At 44.2% G+C, this 20,079-nt stretch overlaps 1 long non-coding RNA gene across 1 annotated transcript in view; it reads left to right on the forward strand.

The window, feature by feature from the left end:
• LOC134947607 (uncharacterized) overlaps positions 1–19,083 on the forward strand; it is a 62,690-nt gene extending 43,607 nt beyond the window's left edge. The window contains exon 6 of the long non-coding RNA XR_010182650.1: positions 18,810–19,083. This is a non-coding gene — a long non-coding RNA (uncharacterized LOC134947607). The remainder of the gene's footprint in view (positions 1–18,809) is intronic.
• Positions 19,084–20,079: the final 996 nt, after the last annotated feature.

Here is a 20,079-nt window from a genome sequence, read left to right on the forward strand (position 1 = left end):
ATGCCACAAATCCACAGGAGAGTCCAATTGGGGTAAGCCATTCCGCGATGATCTTCCTCAGTTGCCGTAAGAGGTTTTCAGCTGTGTGCGTATTCTGGAAAGCGGTGATACAAAGCGTAGCCTGCCTAGGAAAGAGTTGGCGTTTGCGAGATGCTGCTACTGGTGCCGCCGCTGCTGTTCTTGCGGCGGGAGTCCATACATCTACCCAGTGGGCTGTCACAGTCATATAGTCCTGACCCTGCCCTGCTCCACTTGTCCACATGTCCGTGGTTAAGTGGACATTGGGTACAGCTGCATTTTTTAGGACACTGGTGACTCTTTTTCTGAGGTCTGTGTACATTTTCGGTATCGCCTGCCTAGAGAAATGGAACCTAGATGGTATTTGGTACCGGGGACACAGTACCTCCAACAAGTCTCTAGTTGGCTCTGCAGTAATGATGGATACCGGAACCACGTTTCTCACCACCCAGGATGCCAAGGCCTCAGTTATCCGCTTTGCAGTAGGATGACTGCTGTGATATTTCATCTTCCTCGCAAAGGACTGTTGAACAGTCAATTGCTTACTGGAAGTAGTACAAGTGGGCTTACGACTTCCCCTCTGGGATGACCATCGACTCCCAGCGGCAACAACAGCAGCGCCAGCAGCAGTAGGCGTTACACGCAAGGATGCATCGGAGGAATCCCAGGCAGGAGAGGACTCGTCAGAATTGCCAGTGACATGGCCTGCAGGACTATTGGCATTCCTGGGGAAGGAGGAAATTGACACTGAGGGAGTTGGTGGGGTGGTTTGCGTGAGCTTGGTTACAAGAGGAAGGGATTTACTGGTCAGTGGACTGCTTCCGCTGTCACCCAAAGTTTTTGAACTTGTCACTGACTTATTATGAATGCGCTGCAGGTGACGTATAAGGGAGGATGTTCCGAGGTGGTTAACGTCCTTACCCCTACTTATTACAGCTTGACAAAGGGAACACACGGCTTGACACCTGTTGTCCGCATTTCTGGTGAAATACCTCCACACCGAAGAGCTGATTTTTTTGGTATTTTCACCTGGCATGTCAATGGCCATATTCCTCCCACGGACAACAGGTGTCTCCCCGGGTGCCTGACTTAAACAAACCACCTCACCATCAGAATCCTCCTGGTCAATTTCCTCCCCAGCGCCAGCAACACCCATATCCTCCTCATCCTGGTGTACTTCAACACTGACATCTTCAATCTGACTATCAGGAACTGGACTGCGGGTGCTCCTTCCAGCACTTGCAGGGGGCGTGCAAATGGTGGAAGGCGCATGCTCTTCACGTCCAGTGTTGGGAAGGTCAGGCATCGCAACCGACACAATTGGACTCTCCTTGTGGATTTGGGATTTCAAAGAACGCACAGTTCTTTGCGGTGCTTTGCCTTTTGCCAGCTTGAGTCTTTTCAGTTTTCTAGCGAGAGGCTGAGTGCTTCCATCCTCATGTGAAGCTGAACCACTAGCCATGAACATAGGCCAGGGCCTCAGCCGTTCCTTGCCACTCCGTGTGGTAAATGGCATATTGGCAAGTTTACGCTTCTCCTCCGACAATTTTATTTTAGGTTTTGGAGTCCTTTTTTTACTGATATTTGGTGTTTTGGTTTTGACATGCTCTGTACTATGCCATTGGGCATCGGCCTTGGCAGACGACGTTGCTGGCATTTCATCGTCTCGGCCATGACTAGTGGCAGCAGCTTCAGCACGAGGTGGAAGTGGATCTTGATCTTTCCCTAATTTTGGAACCTCAACATTTTTGTTCTCCATATTTTAATAGGCACAACTAAAAGGCACCTCAGGTAAACAATGGAGATGGATGGATTGGATACTAGTATACAATTATGGACGGGCTGCCGAGTGCCGACACAGAGGTAGCCACAGCCGTGAACTACCGCACTGTACTGTGTCTGCTGCTAATATATAGACTGGTTGATAAAGAGATAGTATACTCGTAACTAGTATGTATGTATAAAGAAAGAAAAAAAAACCACGGTTAGGTGGTATATACAATTATGGACGGGCTGCCGAGTGCCGACACAGAGGTAGCCACAGCCGTGAACTACCGCACTGTACTGTGTCTGCTGCTAATATATAGACTGGTTGATAAAGAGATAGTATACTCGTAACTAGTATGTATGTATAAAGAAAGAAAAAAAAACCACGGTTAGGTGGTATATACAATTATGGACGGGCTGCCGAGTGCCGACACAGAGGTAGCCACAGCCGTGAACTACCGCACTGTACTGTGTCTGCTGCTAATATATAGACTGGTTGATAAAGAGATAGTATACTCGTAACTAGTATGTATGTATAAAGAAAGAAAAAAAAACCACGGTTAGGTGGTATATACAATTATGGACGGGCTGCCGAGTGCCGACACAGAGGTAGCCACAGCCGTGAACTACCGCACTGTACTGTGTCTGCTGCTAATATATAGACTGGTTGATAAAGAGATAGTATACTCGTAACTAGTATGTATGTATAAAGAAAGAAAAAAAAACCACGGTTAGGTGGTATATACAATTATGGACGGGCTGCCGAGTGCCGACACAGAGGTAGCCACAGCCGTGAACTACCGCACTGTACTGTGTCTGCTGCTAATATATAGACTGGTTGATAAAGAGATAGTATACTCGTAACTAGTATGTATGTATAAAGAAAGAAAAAAAAACCACGGTTAGGTGGTATATACAATTATGGACGGGCTGCCGAGTGCCGACACAGAGGTAGCCACAGCCGTGAACTACCGCACTGTACTGTGTCTGCTGCTAATATATAGACTGGTTGATAAAGAGATAGTATACTCGTAACTAGTATGTATGTATAAAGAAAGAAAAAAAAACCACGGTTAGGTGGTATATACAATTATGGACGGGCTGCCGAGTGCCGACACAGAGGTAGCCACAGCCGTGAACTACCGCACTGTACTGTGTCTGCTGCTAGTATATAGACTGGTTGATAAAGAGATAGTATACTCGTAACTAGTATGTATGTATAAAGAAAGAAAAAAAACCCACGGTTAGGTGGTATATACAATTATGGACGGGCTGCCGAGTGCCGACACAGAGGTAGCCACAGCCGTGAACTACCGCACTGTACTGTGTCTGCTGCTAATATATAGACTGGTTGATAAAGAGATAGTATACTCGTAACTAGTATGTATGTATAAAGAAAGAAAAAAAAACCACGGTTAGGTGGTATATACAATTATGGACGGGCTGCCGAGTGCCGACACAGAGGTAGCCACAGCCGTGAACTACCGCACTGTACTGTGTCTGCTGCTAATATAGACTGGTTGATAAAGAGATAGTATACTCGTAACTAGTATGTATGTATAAAGAAAGAAAAAAAAACCACGGTTAGGTGGTATATACAATTATGGACGGGCTGCCGAGTGCCGACACAGAGGTAGCCACAGCCGTGAACTACCGCACTGTACTGTGTCTGCTGCTAATATATAGACTGGTTGATAAAGAGATAGTATACTCGTAACTAGTATGTATGTATAAAGAAAGAAAAAAAAACCACGGTTAGGTGGTATATACAATTATGGACGGGCTGCCGAGTGCCGACACAGAGGTAGCCACAGCCGTGAACTACCGCACTGTACTGTGTCTGCTGCTAATATATAGACTGGTTGATAAAGAGATAGTATACTCGTAACTAGTATGTATGTATAAAGAAAGAAAAAAAAACCACGGTTAGGTGGTATATACAATTATGGACGGGCTGCCGAGTGCCGACACAGAGGTAGCCACAGCCGTGAACTACCGCACTGTACTGTGTCTGCTGCTAATATAGACTGGTTGATAAAGAGATAGTATACTACTAATATTATATACTGGTGGTCAGGTCACTGGTCACTAGTCACACTGGCAGTGGCACTCCTGCAGCAAAAGTGTGCACTGTTTAATTTTAATATAATATTATGTACTCCTGGCTCCTGCTATAACCTATAACTGGCACTGCAGTAGTGCTCCCCAGTCTCCCCCACAATTATAAGCTGTGTGAGCTGAGCAGTCAGACAGATATATAATATATATAGATGATGCAGCACACTGGCCTGAGCCTGAGCAGTGCACACAGATATGGTATGTGACTGACTGAGTCACTGTGTGTATCGCTTTTTTCAGGCAGAGAACGGATATATTAAATAAACTGCACTGTGTGTCTGGTGGTCACTCACTATATAATATATCATGTACTCCTGGCTCCTGCTATAACCTATAACTGGCACTACAGTAGTGCTCCCCAGTCTCCCCCACAATTATAAGCTGTGTGAGCTGAGCAGTCAGACAGATATATAATATTATATATAGATAATAGATGATGCAGCACACTGGCCTGAGCCTGAGCAGTGCACACAGATATGGTATGTGACTGAGTCACTGTGTGCTGTGTATCGCTTTTTTCAGGCAGAGAACGGATTATAAATAAAAGTGGTGGTCACTGGTCACTATCAGCAAAACTCTGCACTGTACACTACTGAGTACTCCTAATGCTCCCCAAAATTAGTAAATCAAGTGTCTAAACGGAGAGGACGCCAGCCACGTCCTCTCCCTATCAATCTCAATGCACGTGTGAAAATGGCGGCGACGCGCGGCTCCTTATATAGAATCCGAGTCTCGCGATAGAATCCGAGCCTCGCGAGAATCCGACAGCGTCATGATGACGTTCGGGCGCGCTCGGGTTAACCGAGCAAGGCGGGAAGATCCGAGTCGCTCGGACCCGTGAAAAAAAACATGAAGTTCTGGCGGGTTCGGATTCAGAGAAACCGAACCCGCTCATCTCTAGTGTCCAGCTCGTATATCCATTTAGCCTCTCGTTGTCGTAACTGCCTCTCCCAGTCACCCCCACGTGGAGGTTTTGGTACATGATCAATCAGCATGCACTTCAAACTGGAAATTGAGTGCCCCCTACTTGCAAAATGTTGTGCTACTGGTTTGTCAGACACCTTTGAGACCAATGCAGCTCGAATTGATGTGCGATGATTAGCCATTCTGTCACGGAAGTTTGATGACTGGTGCAAGTTTTGCACATCCACATAGTGGTCAGCAAATCAAAATCCGTCACCGATTACATTGTACCATGGACCATGTAATCTATATCATCATCTGTCCCTGTGGGTACTATTATGTTGGCATGACAACTAGAAACTTCCGTGACAGAATGGCTAATCATCGCACATCAATTCGAGCTGCATTGGTCTCAAAGGTGTCTGACAAACCAGTAGCACAACATTTTGCAAGTAGGGGACACTCAATTTCTAGTTTGAAGTGCATGCTGATTGATCATGTACCAAAACCTCCACGTGGGGGTGACTGGGAGAGGCAGTTACGACAACTAGAGATGTGCACTTGAAATTTTTCGGGTTTTGTGTTTTGGTTTTGGGTTCGGTTCCGCGGCCGTGTTTTGGGTTCGACCGCGTTTTGGCAAAACCTCACCGAATTTTTTTTGTCGGATTCGGGTGTGTTTTGGATTCGGGTGTTTTTTTCAAAAAACCCTAAAAAACAGCTTAAATCATAGAATTTGGGGGTCATTTTGATCCCAAAGTATTATTAACCTCAAAAACCATAATTTCCACTCATTTTCAGTCTATTCTGAACACCTCACACCTCACAATATTATTTTTAGTCCTAAAATTTGCACCGAGGTCGCTGGATGACTAAGCTAAGCGACCCAAGTGGCCGACACAAACACCTGGCCCATCTAGGAGTGGCACTGCAGTGTCACGCAGGATGGCCCTTCCAAAAAACACTCCCCAAACAGCAGCACATGACGCAAAGAAAAAAAGAGGCGCAATGAGGTAGCTGTGTGAGTAAGCTAAGCGACCCTAGTGGCCGACACAAACACCTGGCTCATCTAGGAGTGGCACTGCAGTGTCACGCAGGATGGCCCTTCCAAAAAACACTCCCCAAAAAGCACATGACGCAAAGAAAAAAAGAGGCGCAATGAGGTAGCTGTGTGAGTATGCTAAGCGACCCTAGTGGCCGACACAAACACCTGGCCCATCTAGGAGTGGCACTGCAGTGTCACACAGGATGGCCCTTCCAAAAAACACTCCCCAAACAGCACATGACGCAAAGAAAAAAAGAGGCGCAATGAGGTAGCTGTGTGAGTAAGCTAAGCGACCCTAGTGGCCGACACAAACACCTGGCCCATCTAGGAGTGGCACTGCAGTGTCACGCAGGATGGCCCTTCCAAAAAACACTCCCCAAACAGCACATGACGCAAAGAAAAAAAGAGGCGCACCAAGGTCGCTGTGTGACTACGCTAAGCGACACAAGTGGCCGACACAAACACCTGGCCCATCTAGGAGTGTCACTGCAGTGTCACGCAGGATGGCCCTTCAAAAAAATTGTCCCCAAACAGCACATGATACAAAGAAAAATGAAAGAAAAAAGAGGTGCAAGATGGAATTGTCCTTGGGCCCTCCCACCCACCCTTATGTTGTATAAACAGGACATGCACACTTTAACCAACCCATCATTTCAGTGACAGGGTCTGCCACACGACTGTGACTGAAATGACGGGTTGGTTTGGACCCCCACCAAAAAAGAAGCAATTAATCTCTCCTTGCACAAACTGGCTCTACAGAGGCAAGATGTCTACCTCATCATCATCCTTCGATATATCACCGTGTACATCCCCCTCCTCACAGATTATCAATTCGTCCCCACTGGAATCCACCATCTCAGCTCCCTGTGTACTTTGTGGAGGCAATTGCTGCTGGTCAATGTCTCCACGGAGGAATTGATTATAATTAATTTTAATGAACATCATCTTCTCCACATTTTCTGGAAGTAACCTCGTACGCCGATTGCTGACAAGGTGAGCGGCGGCACTAAACACTCTTTCGGAGTACACACTTGTGGGAGGGCAACTTAGGTAGAATAAAGCCAGTTTGTGCAAGGGCCTCCAAATTGCCTCTTTTTCCTGCCAGTATAAGTACGGACTGTCTGACGTGCCTACTTGGATGCGGTCACTCATATAATCCTCCACCATTCTTTCAATGGGGAGAGAATCATATGCAGTGCCAGTAGACGACATGTCCGTAATTGTTGGCAGGTCCTTCAGTCCGGACCAGATGTCAGCATCAGCAGTCGCTCCAGACTGCCCTGCATCACCGCCAGCGGGTGGGCTCGGAATTCTGAGCCTTTTCCTCGCACCCCCAGTTGCGGGAGAATGTGAAGGAGGAGATGTTGACAGGTCGCGTTCCGCTTGACTTGACAATTTTCTCACCAGCAGGTCTTTGAACCCCAGCAGACTTGTGTCTGCCAGAAAGAGAGATCCAAGGTAGGTTTTAAATCTAGGATCGAGCACGGTGGCCAAAATGTAGTGCTCTGATTTCAACAGATTGACCACCCGTGAATCCTTGTTAAGCGAATTAAGGGCTCCATCCACAAGTCCCACATGCCTAGCGGAATCGCTCTGTGTTAGCTCCTCCTTCAATGTCTCCAGCTTCTTCTGCAAAAGCCTGATGAGGGGAATGACCTGACTCAGGCTGGCAGTGTCTGAACTGACTTCACGTGTGGCAAGTTCAAAGGGCAGCAGAACCTTGCACAACGTTGAAATCATTCTCCACTGCGCTTGAGACAGGTGCATTCCACCTCCTATATCGTGCTCAATTGTATAGGCTTGAATGGCCTTTTGCTGCTCCTCCAACCTCTGAAGCATATATAGGGTTGAATTCCACCTCGTTACCACTTCTTGCTTCAGATGATGGCAGGGCAGGTTCAGGCGTTTTTGGTGGTGCTCCAGTCTTCTGTACGTGGTGCCTGTACGCCGAAAGTGTCCCGCAATTCTTCTGGCCACCGACAGCATCTCTTGCACGCCCCTGTCGTTTTTTAAATAATTCTGCACCACCAAATTCAAGGTATGTGCAAAACATGGGACGTGCTGGAATTTGCCCATATTTAATGCACACACAATATTGCTGGCGTTGTCCGATGCCACAAATCCACAGGAGAGTCCAATTGGGGTAAGCCATTCCGCGATGATCTTCCTCAGTTGCCGTAAGAGGTTTTCAGCTGTGTGCGTATTCTGGAAACCGGTGATACAAAGCGTAGCCTGCCTAGGAAAGAGATGGCGTTTGCGAGATGCTGCTACTGGTGCCGCCGCTGCTGTTCTTGCGGCGGGAGTCCATACATCTACCCAGTGGGCTGTCACAGTCAAATAGTCCTGACCCTGCCCTGCTCCACTTGTCCACATGTCCGTGGTTAAGTGGACATTGGGTACAGCTGCATTTTTTAGGACACTGGTGACTCTTTTTCTGAGGTCTGTGTACATTTTCGGTATCGCCTGCCTAGAGAAATGGAACCTAGATGGTATTTGGTACCGGGGACACAGTACCTCCAACAAGTCTCTAGTTAGCTCTGCAGTAATGATGGATACCGGAACCACGTTTATCACCACCCAGGATGCCAAGGCCTCAGTTATCCGCTTTGCAGCAGGATGACTGCTGTGATATTTCATCTTCCTCGCAAAGGACTGTTGGACAGTCAATTGCTTGGTGGAAGTAGTAAAAGTGGTCTTACGACTTCCCCTCTGGGATGACCATCGACTCCCAGCAGCAACAACAGCAGCGCCAGCGGCAGTAGGCGTTACACGCTAGGATGCATCGGAGGAATCCCAGGCAGGAGAGGACTCGTCAGAATTGCCAGTGACATGGCCTGCAGGACTATTGGCATTCCTGGGGAAGGAGGAAATTGACACTGAGGGAGTTGGTGGGGTGGTTTGCGTGAGCTTGGTTACAAGAGGAAGGGATTTACTGGTCAGTGGACTGCTTCCGCTGTCGCCCAAAGTTTTTGAACTTGTCACTGACTTATTATGAATGCGCTGCAGGTGACGTATAAGGGAGGATGTTCCGAGGTGGTTAACGTCCTTACCCCTACTTATTACAGCTTGACAAAGGCAACACACGGCTTGACAAATGATGTCCGCCTTTCTGTTGAAATACTTCCACACCGAAGAGCTGATTTTTTTGGTATTTTCACCAGGCATGTCAATGGCCCTATTCCTCCCATGGACAACAGGTGTCTCCCCGGGTGCCTGACTTAAACAAACCACCTCACCATCAGAATCCTCCTTGTCAATTTCCTCCCCAGCGCCAGCAACACCCATATCCTCCTCATCCTGGTGTACTTGAACACTGACATCTTCAATCTGACTATCAGGAACTGGACTGCGGGTGCTCCTTCCAGCACTTGCAGGGGGCGTGCAAATGGTGGAAGGCGCATGCTCTTCACGTCCAGTGTTGGGAAGGTCAGGCATCGCAACCGACACAATTGGACTCTCCTTGTGGATTTGGGATTTCGAAGAATGCACAGTTCTTTGCTGTGCTTTTGCCAGCTTGAGTCTTTTCTTTTTTCTAGCGAGAGTCTAAGTGCTTCCATCCTCATGTGAAGCTGAACCACTAGCCATGAACATAGGCCAGGGCCTCAGCCGTTCCTTGCCACTCCGTGTGGTAAATGGCATATTGGCAAGTTTACGCTTCTCCTCCGACAATTTTATTTTTGATTTTTGAGTCCTTTTTTTACTGATATTTGGTGTTTTGGATTTTACATGCTCTGTACTATGACATTGGGCATCGGCCTTGGCAGACGACGTTGCTGGCATTTCATCGTCTCGGCCATGACTAGTGGCAGCAGCTTCAGCACGAGGTGGAAGTGGATCTTGATCTTTCCCTATTTTTGGAACCTCAACATTTTTGTTCTCCATATTTTAATAGGCACAACTAAAAGGCACCTCAGGTAAACAATGGAGATGGATGGATACTAGTATACTTATGGATGGACGAGCGACTGCCGACACAGAGGTAGCTACAGCCGTGGACTACCGTACTGTGTCTGCTGCTAATATAGACTGGATGATAATGAGATAAAAATAAAATATATATATATATCACACTAGTACTGCAGCCGGACAGGTATATATATATTATGTAATGACGGACCTGCTGGACACTGTCTGTCAGCACTGCAGACTCCTAAAGTAAGCTACTAGTATCAAGAAGATAGAAAAAAAAACCACGGGTAGGTGGTATACAATTATGGATGGACGAGCGACTGCCGACACAGAGGTAGCTACAGCCGTGGACTACCGTACTGTGTCTGCTGCTAATATAAACTGGATGATAATGAGATAAAAATAAAATATATATATATATCACACTAGTACTGCAGCCGGACAGGTATATATATATATTATGTAATGACGGACCTGCTGGACACTGTCTGTCAGCATTGCAGACTCCTAAAGTAAGCTACTAGTATCAAGAAGATAGAAAAAAAAACCACGGGTAGGTGGTATACAATTATAGATGGACCAGCGACTGCCGACACAGAGGTAGCTACAGCCGTGGACTACCGTACTGTGTCTGCTGCTAATATAGACTGGATGATAATGAGATAAAAATAAAATATATATATATATCACACTAGTACTGCAGCCGGACAGGTATATATATATTATGTAATGACGGACCTGCTGGACACTGTCTGTCAGCACTGCAGACTCCTAAAGTAAGCTACTAGTATCAAGAAGATAGAAAAAAAAACCACGGGTAGGTGGTATACAATTATGGATGGACCAGCGACTGCCGACACAGAGGTAGCTACAGCCGTGGACTACCGTACTGTGTCTGCTGCTAATATAGACTGGATGATAATGAGATAAAATTAATATATATATATATATATATATATATATATATATATATATATCTATATCACACTAGTACTGCAGCCGGACAGGTATATATATATTATGTAATGACGGACCTGCTGGACACTGTCTGCCAGCACTGCAGACTCCTAAAGTAAGCTACTAGTATCAAGAAGATAGAAAAAAAAACCACGGGTAGGTGGTATACAATTATGGATGGACCAGCGACTGCCGACACAGAGGTAGCTACAGCCGTGGACTACCGTACTGTGTCTGCTGCTAATATAGACTGGATGATAATGAGATAAAAATAAAATATATATATATATCACACTAGTACTGCAGCCGGACAGGTATATATATATTATGTAATGACGAACCTGCTGGACACTGTCTGTCAGCACTGCAGACTCCTAAAGTAAGCTACTAGTATCAAGAAGATAGAAAAAAAAAACCACGGGTAGGTGGTATACAATTATGGATGGACCAGCGACTGCCGACACAGAGGTAGCTACAGCCGTGGGCTACCGTACTGTGTCTGCTGCTAATATAGACTGGATGATAATGAGATAAAATTAAAATATATATATATATATATCACACTAGTACTGCAGCCGGACAGGTATATATATTATGTAATGACGGACCTGCTGGACACTGTCTGCAGAATGCGTTTATAAAAACACCACACGACGAGTGTTTAACTTTTTCAGGCAGACAATCACAATATACTGGTGGTCAGCAGACAATCACAATATACTGGTGGTCAGTGGTCAGTCACACTGGCAGTGGCACTCTGGCAGCAAAAGTGTGCACTGTACTTAAAATATGTACTCCTGCTATAACTGCTCCCCAGTCTCCCCCACAATTAAGCTGTGTGAGCAGTGAGCACTCAGCACAGTCAGATAATGATATACAGTATTACATATGATGCAGCACACTGGGCTGAGCACAGATATGGTATGTGACTGTGTCACACTGTGTATCGTTTTTTTTTCAGGCAGAGAACGGATTAATTAAACTGGTGGTGGTCACTGGTCACTGGTCACACTATCAGCAAGTAGTACTCCGTCCTAAGCAGACAATCACAATATACTGGTGGTCAGTGTGGTCACTGGTCAGTCACACTGGCAGTGTGGCACTCTGGCAGCAAAAGTGTGCACTGTACTTAAAATATATTATTTATTTATGTACTCCTGCTCTAACTGCTCCCCAGTCTCCCCCACAATTAAGCTGTGTGAGCAGTGAGCACTCAGCACAGTCAGATATACAGTATTACATATGATGATGCAGCACACTGAGGCTGAGCACAGATATGGTATGTGACTGTGTCACACTGTGTATCGTTTTTTTTCAGGCAGAGAACGGATTAATTAAACTGGTGGTCAATGGTCACACTATCAGCAAGTAGTAGTACTCCAGTCCTAATATGCTCCCCAAAATTAGTAAATACCAAATAGTGTCTCTAACTCTCTACTCTCTTCTCTATAAACGGAGAGGACGCCAGCCACGTCCTCTCCCTATCAATCTCAATGCACGTGTGAAAATGGCGGCGATGCGCGGCTCCTTATATAGAATCCGAGTCTTGTGATAGAATCCGAGCCTCGCGAGAATCCGACAGCGGGATGATGACGTTCGGGCGCGCTCGGGTTAGCCGAGCAAGGCGGGAAGGTTCGAACCTGCCTCGGACCCGTGTAAAAAGGCTGAAATTCGGGGGGGTTCGGTTTCCGAGAAACCGAACCCGCTCATCACTAACGACAACGAGAGGCTAAATGGATATACGAGCTGGACACTCTGACACCACGAGGCCTAAATGAGGCAAATCCATTCAATATTTTTCTTGGATAGGGCTATGACTAGATTTTTTTAATATTTGCATTTTTCATAATGTATGTTTACAATTATGTGTGTTGTCTTGTTTGTGATTTTCTTGTCTTTTGTGTTGGTGATCACTCTGGTTCAACTAGTGGCAGAGGCAATATCACACACCCAATACGGTCTCCATTAAGTCCTGGGTTCCATCTATATCCATATTATGTGTTTTAAACTTCTACTACACATTTCTCAGCTAAGCTGTATAAGTCATTATGAATCATTCTATATATACTTACAAAGGCGAGAATTTGTGGTTCTTTTGGTTAGTGATAGGCGGTTAACAAGCTTTTATCTCAGGAATGAAGTGTTGACAACAGTAAATATGAATTATTATGCAATAATTACTTGTCATCTATTGGAATCAAACTAAGAGATGTTTAATGTGGTTAATGCTTGTTCCGCACTCAGGACTAATATGGAGCCCCTGCCCTATGCTTAATACATCTATGATTCCCGTACTTGCGCGCCTTATTACACACAACTTATGATTATATATTCACTTATGTGTTTTTGTCGGTCATGTGATCGTATATACTGGCGTCAGTCGGGTTGCTTAGCGACGACGTACAGCCGTCCTATGCCATTTACACTTCCGGCCACATACACAGTGGAGCGCACGTCACGTCCGCTAAGCCACTTCTGCCGGATGGACGTGTGCGTTCCACTGGCAATGGAACGCACAGCACTTCCGGTAACGCGGCTATTAGCCGCTATCGGTTGTTTTCTTGGTTTTAAATAGTTGTGATTGTGTTCACATGTTATGTAACTCTTTGATGTCATAGGACATTTGATTGGCTGTACACATATCCTTGATTACACATGTTAAACACTTGAATACCAGGGTTTTTGTTACTTCCTGTTGGATGATTGATGGGCGGGGTTTGTGATATGCCTCTGCTATAAAAGTGCTCCAGGGTTTGATGTGTGTCATGGGCTGCTGGGTGAGAACCTGTTGTAATCTTGTTAGTCTTGAAAAAGGCTCAGATGGAGCCGAAATGTCGACACCTTTTGCTGACATGCTGTTAATTGTCTCTATGTGAGACACACCAATAAAGTTTTCATCATCAAGGAAGTGGTGAGTGCCTGTATCTTTTTTTGGATATATTTCTAGATTTCTTGTGAATCTCTTATGGAGCACCGCCCAGGTTGCAAATTGGAGCAGTGAGTGTGGACTTTCTGGATATATTAGGGAATTGTCTGTGATGCAAACTGTTCCTTTAGTCCGACACCCGCCTTACTTTGAATATATGAAAAGCTTGTAGAGATATTTTTGTGGAGTTCTTTTCCTCACCTGCCCTGATACCTTTTTTACCAACATGTGGTGATTTTTAACTGTATTTTTTCATTTTTTCATTTTTAAACGTCTTTGGACTCTAGTGTCGGTCCCTGGTCCAAGTTTTGTGTTTGTCATATAGTTTACTAAGTGCTGTTTAAATCTTGCTGTGGTCAGTATGTCAATTGACCCTAATCAAGTTATTGATGAGGCCACTTTCCAATTAGCACATAGCACTTTTCTTTCTCTGACTGATGACGACGCCGAAAAGGTGCTTTTTGACCATATTGAATTTGCTAAGCTACCAGATGAGACACCACTTGACCTGTTCCATAAAGCTCTGAGATTAAGAAAGCGGGAGGTGGATCTCACCTTACATGGCCAATTCCTCTCGGACTACTATAGGAACAAGAGAATCCCGAGAGGATTTCGAGTAAATAATATCCCCACCAATGGTCGCAATAGTCCAACATTTTGCACCAAATGATGTGGTGTCTTGAACAAGTGTTCGCTAGACCTCATCCTCCTCGTTACTGAGGAGGTTGGGGTTGAATTGAAACAAGTGCGAGAGGATTTGGCTGTGTTTAATTCTACACATTTGTCTACATTGGTGGTGGACACTGCTGACAAGTGGCTTGATCGTTTGACTGAACAAGTAAACACTTACCAGCAGGACCTTATCACGTTTAAGTGGAAGAAATTGGTTACCGTAAATGCCGATTACACAAATAATCAGGTTTATAGATGGTTGAGGGGTGAACTCAAAGGTTATACTGGTCCGAGACCACGCTTACAAACTAGAAATAGATATCAAGGTCCCTTAGACAATTCTTCATCCCAATCAAACTCTGAGAGTGAGGTGACTGATAATAGACCCCCCTCTGGCGCTTTTTTAGGGAAGAGCGCCCGGACCAATACCAACCCCAACAGAAACGTAGAACGAGGTTCCCCTCGAGGAGGGGTGGCTATAAGGCGAAGGGGACGCCCAAGAAAATATCAATAGATACTGTCTTTAATCTGTCAGAACACACGCTCTCACCTGTGGAAACAGAAGTATTAGCACTAGGTCTTTCGTTTGTGCCCACTGTTCCACACAATAAATTTGGTTGGGTTGTAGACCATTACAAATTCGGGAGAAAACTCAGATTGCGTGAGTTTTTCTCTAATAAATCTAATGAAATGACCCAAATTACTGGTTTAGCCAGACCGAGTGTGTTTGACCCTCAGTCAACCAATTCGAGTATACGAACATTTCTCCGTTTGACTAATAATGAGATGAGTACCGGGGTTGTACCACCACGGTACAGTAACCTTTCTCCCGCACAAAGGGTTGCATTAAAGAGCTTGATTAATAATGAACAGATCGTGATTCGACAAGCCGATAAGGGCGGTGCCGTGGTGGTACAGGACTGGTGTAAATATAATGCTGAGATACTCAGACAATTAGCAGACCCCATGGTATATGTGAAGTGTAGAGGCAACCCAATGTTGCAGATTAAAAAATTGGTGGATATCACCATCAATCGGGCTTTGGCGTGTGGATGGTTGGACCAAAAAATAGCTGGCTATTTGACAGTGGATCGTCCAGTATGTCCAATCATCTACACGCTACCTAAAATACACAAGTCTATGATTGATCCCCCGGGTCGCCCAATTATCTCGGCAATGGGCTCTGTCTTACAGCCATTGGCAATTTTTATCGATTCATTTCTCCAACCACTTGTATCCAAGATGCCAAGTTATATTAGGGATACGGCAGACCTGCTTGATAAGATCGATTCCATTGGCATTATACCTGAAGATGCCTGGTTAATACCTTTAGACATTCAGTCCTTATATACTGTCATACCGCATACAGAGGGCCTAGAGGCCATGCGTGAAGCTTTGATCACAGGTCCACACGATGGTCCACCGTCTGAATTTTTGTTGGAGCTTGCTAGCTTGGTATTAAACAAAAATCATTTTGCCTATGGCAAGGATTTCTTTGTGCAGTGCAGTGGCACTGCGATGGGGTCAAACTTGGCCCCATCGTATGCCAACTTGTACATGCATAAGTACGAATCCAATAACATCATACCAAGATTTGGATCCAAGTGTCTATTTTTGTTCGTTATATTGACGATGTTTTTATCATTTGGCTAGAGACCGACACAGAGTTCTATGAGATGATTGATTATTTACATAGTCTAGATAGCCCTATCCACTTCACATATCACATCAATCGTGATAGAGTGAATTTTTTGGATGTGTCTCTTTTTCGACACAACGGTAAACTTGCCTCAACCCTCTATAGAAAAGAGACTGACAGAAATACGCTGCTCCATGCCTCCAGTCACCACCCTGTCCATCTGAAAGAGAGTCTTCCCATCTCTCAATTTATGCATGTGCTCCGAAATAACACCTTGAATGAGGACACTGAGATACAGATTAAGGCGATGGCTGAAAGGTTTTACGAACGCGGCTATTCGAGGAGAACTGTCGAAAGATGTTTGCTTAAAGCAAGATACAGGCACTCCCACTCTAGCCACAGTCATCGTGCCAAGCGAGTAGCCAATAGAATGATCTTCACGACTACGTTTGATGTTGCTTCATCACATTCTGAACATGTTTTACGCAAACATTGGCCAATTATTGCCACTGACCCAGTTTTCAAAGGGTTAGGCCATCAACCACCTCTTTGTGCCTACAGACGTGGTAAGAATTTACGACAGATGCTAATGCGCCCTACTTTGCAACCATCTGCCACTAATAAGACCTGGCTTTCAGATACCAAGAAGGGTTGCTACCGGTGCCCTAATTGTACCACGTGTCGGTCGATGATGACTGGTGCAAGTTTTGCACATCCACATAGTGGTCAACAAATCAAAATCCGTCACCGATTACATTGTACCATGGACCATGTAATCTATATCATTATATGTCCCTGTGGGTACTATTATGTTGGCATGACAACTAGAAACTTCTGTGACAGAATGGCTAATCATCGCACATCAATTCGAGCTGCATTGGTCTCAAAGGTGTCTGACAAACCAGTAGCACAACATTTTGCAAGTAGGGGGCACTCAATTTCTAGTTTGAAGTGCATGCTGATTGATCATGTACCAAAACCTCCACGTGGGGGTGACTGGGAGAGGCAGTTACGACAACGAGAGGCTAAATGGATATACGAGCTGGACACTCTGACACCACGAGGCCTAAATGAGGCAAAACCATTTAATATTTTTCTTGGATAGGGCTATGACTAGATTTTTTTAATATTTGCATTTTTCATAATGTATGTTTACAATTATGTGTGTTGTCTTGTTTGTGATTTTCTTGTCTTTTGTGTTGGTGATCACTCTGGTTCACCTAGTTGCAGAGGCAATATCACACACCCAATACGGTCTCCATTAAGTCCTGGGTTCCATCTATATCCATATTATGTGTTTTAAACTTCTACTACACATTTCTCAGCTAAGCTGTATAAGTCATTATGAATCATTCTATATATACTTACAAAGGCGAGAATTTGTGGTTCTTTTGGTTAGTGATAGGCGGTTAACAAGCTTTTATCTCAGGAATGAAGTGTTGACAATAGTAAATATGAATTATAATGCAATAATTACTTGTCATCTATTGGAATCAAACTAAGAGATGTTTAATGTGGTTAATGCTTGTTCCGCACTCAGGACTAATATGGAGCCCCTGCCCTATGCTTAATACATCTATGATTCCCGTACTTGCGCGCCTTATTACACACAATTTATGATTATATTCACTTATGTGTTTTTGTCGGTCATGTGATCGTATATACTGGCGTCAGTCGGGTTGCTTAGCGACGACGTACAGCCGTCCTATGCCATTTACACTTCCGGCCACATACACAGTGGAGCGCACGTCACGTCCGCTAATCCACTTCCGCCGGATGGACGTGTGCGTTCCACTGGCAATGGAACGCACAGCACTTCCGGTAACGCGGCTATTAGCCACTATCGGTTGTTTTCTTGGTTTTAAATAGTTGTGATTGTGTTCACATGTTATGTAACTCTTTGATGTCATAGGACATTTGATTGGCTGTACACATATCCTTGATTAAACATGTTAAACACTTGAATACCAGGGTTTTTGTTACTTCCTGTTGGATGATTGATGGGCGGGGTTTGTGATATGCCTCTGCTATAAAAGTGCTCCAGGGTTTGATGTGTGTCATGGGCTGCTGGGTGAGAACCTGTTGTAATCTTGTTAGTCTTGAAAAAGGCTCAGATGGAGCCGAAACGTCGACACCTTTTGCTGACATGCTGTTAATTGTCTCTATGTGAGACACACCAATAAAGTTTTCATCATCAAGGAAGTGGTGAGTGCCTGTATCTTTTTTTGGATATATATATATATATATATATATATGTGCGTGTGTATGTGGCTGTGTACATATATACACACGTATGTGTATATATATATATATATATATATATATATATATACCATGTGTGTATTACGGGGGTCTGCTGGTCTGAGGGATATCTGTTTTGTGTTTAGTTGTTTGTTTCTTACTTATTTATTTTTTTCTTATTTTTTTTTATTATTATTATTATATATATATATATATAATGTATTATTAATATTATTTATTATTATTATTATTATTATTATTATTATTATTTTTTTTGGGGGGGGGGGGGCACCCCGGGTGCAGTTAGTCCTAGTTTCGGCCCTGCTGGGTGGACACATGCAAATGGATGCCCAGTTGTGACATCATGCTGGAATCATTGGCCTGATAATTACTACAGTACTATAACTGTGTGCACTTACAGTACCTACTGTATCAGCTGGATGTGCCTTCCATTGTTATTAGTATTTACCCAACATTAGAGTACACAGTTCAGTACATACAGTACTGTACAGTAGTAGTAATAATAATAATAATAATGTCATTTTACATGCATACTGTTAAAAAACTCAACCTGTATTACTGCTCTAATACTGTCCATTTTTTTAAATGTTTTACAGTGCTACTCCGGAGAGTTGCTGTCGATAGCAAATAGATTATTTTATCGAATTGTGGATAATTTTTAAAATTAATTAATTTTGTTTTGTTTTTGTTTAGTGTAATAATAATAATTTGTATTTGGCAGTGTGCGTTGCTAATTTATTCCTCTCTCTTGCATGAATTTTGCTAAATGTACAGTAGTTCAGTGCATGGTGGGAAGAAGATAAAATAATTATTATTTGTACTGTATGTCCACAACGGTTCCGGTATGAAAGATAGATAGTGTCTAGTTAGACAGTCAATAGATAGACACCATATATTAGACAGACATTAGGTCGACAGGGTCAAAAGGTCGACAGGGTCAAAATGTCGACAGGGTCAAAATGTCGACAGGTCAAAAGGTCGACATGAAAATGGTCGACATGAAAAAGGTAGACACCATGTTTTTTGCATTTTTGTGGTTTGTGTGGATAGTTTTGTCATCTGGGAGCCCCAATTGTAGAAAGGCATACCCTCGGCATAATGCATGTTTTGTGGCTTTTACAAGCCAAGAAAAAACTAATAGGACCCAAATACTCTAAATATTTGCAAACTTGTAACAGGCATACTCGTGCTTCGGGCACTGTGGCTCGCTGCGCTCGCCACAAGGTTTATAACCAACTCTATGCCGACATGGATAGAGAAAGTATGAAATAATCCAAAAACATGTTAAATTAAAAAAACACATTTGTCTATCTTTTTTATGTCGACCATTATCATGTCGACCTTTTGACCATGTCGACATTTTGACCTGTCGACCTTTTCCATGTCGACCTTTTGACCCTGTCGACATAATGTCTGTCTAATATATGGTGTCTATCTATTGACTGTCTAACTAGACACTGTCTATCTACTAAATGGATAGGGTCCACAACATGTCACATACAGAAGCAGGATTACCGGAGGGCCCCTCTCTGCAGGTCTCCAGTGATGAATACTCACCACTCTTCTGACTTCTGGCTCTGTTAGGGGGTGGCAGCATTGCTGCGGGAGTGAGCGCTTCCGAAAAGGGGGTGGGGCCTATGAAAAGGGGCGTGGCTGCACGGATGACCCACGATCGCTAGCCACGCCCCATTTTCGTCACTCAGGGGCATGCCCAGCGCTCTTAATTAGTAGTAGTGTCTCCTCCCCCCCCCCTCCCCCTATGTGCATGAATATATATATATATACAAAAACGTTACAAATATTAAAGTATTAAAAATTTTATAAGCAACAATTATATGTGGCTATTGTCCCTGGGTTGGACTTGAA

This window comes from Pseudophryne corroboree, chromosome 8, assembly GCF_028390025.1.
Source record: "Pseudophryne corroboree isolate aPseCor3 chromosome 8, aPseCor3.hap2, whole genome shotgun sequence".
Taxonomy (NCBI): Eukaryota; Metazoa; Chordata; class Amphibia; order Anura; family Myobatrachidae; genus Pseudophryne; species Pseudophryne corroboree.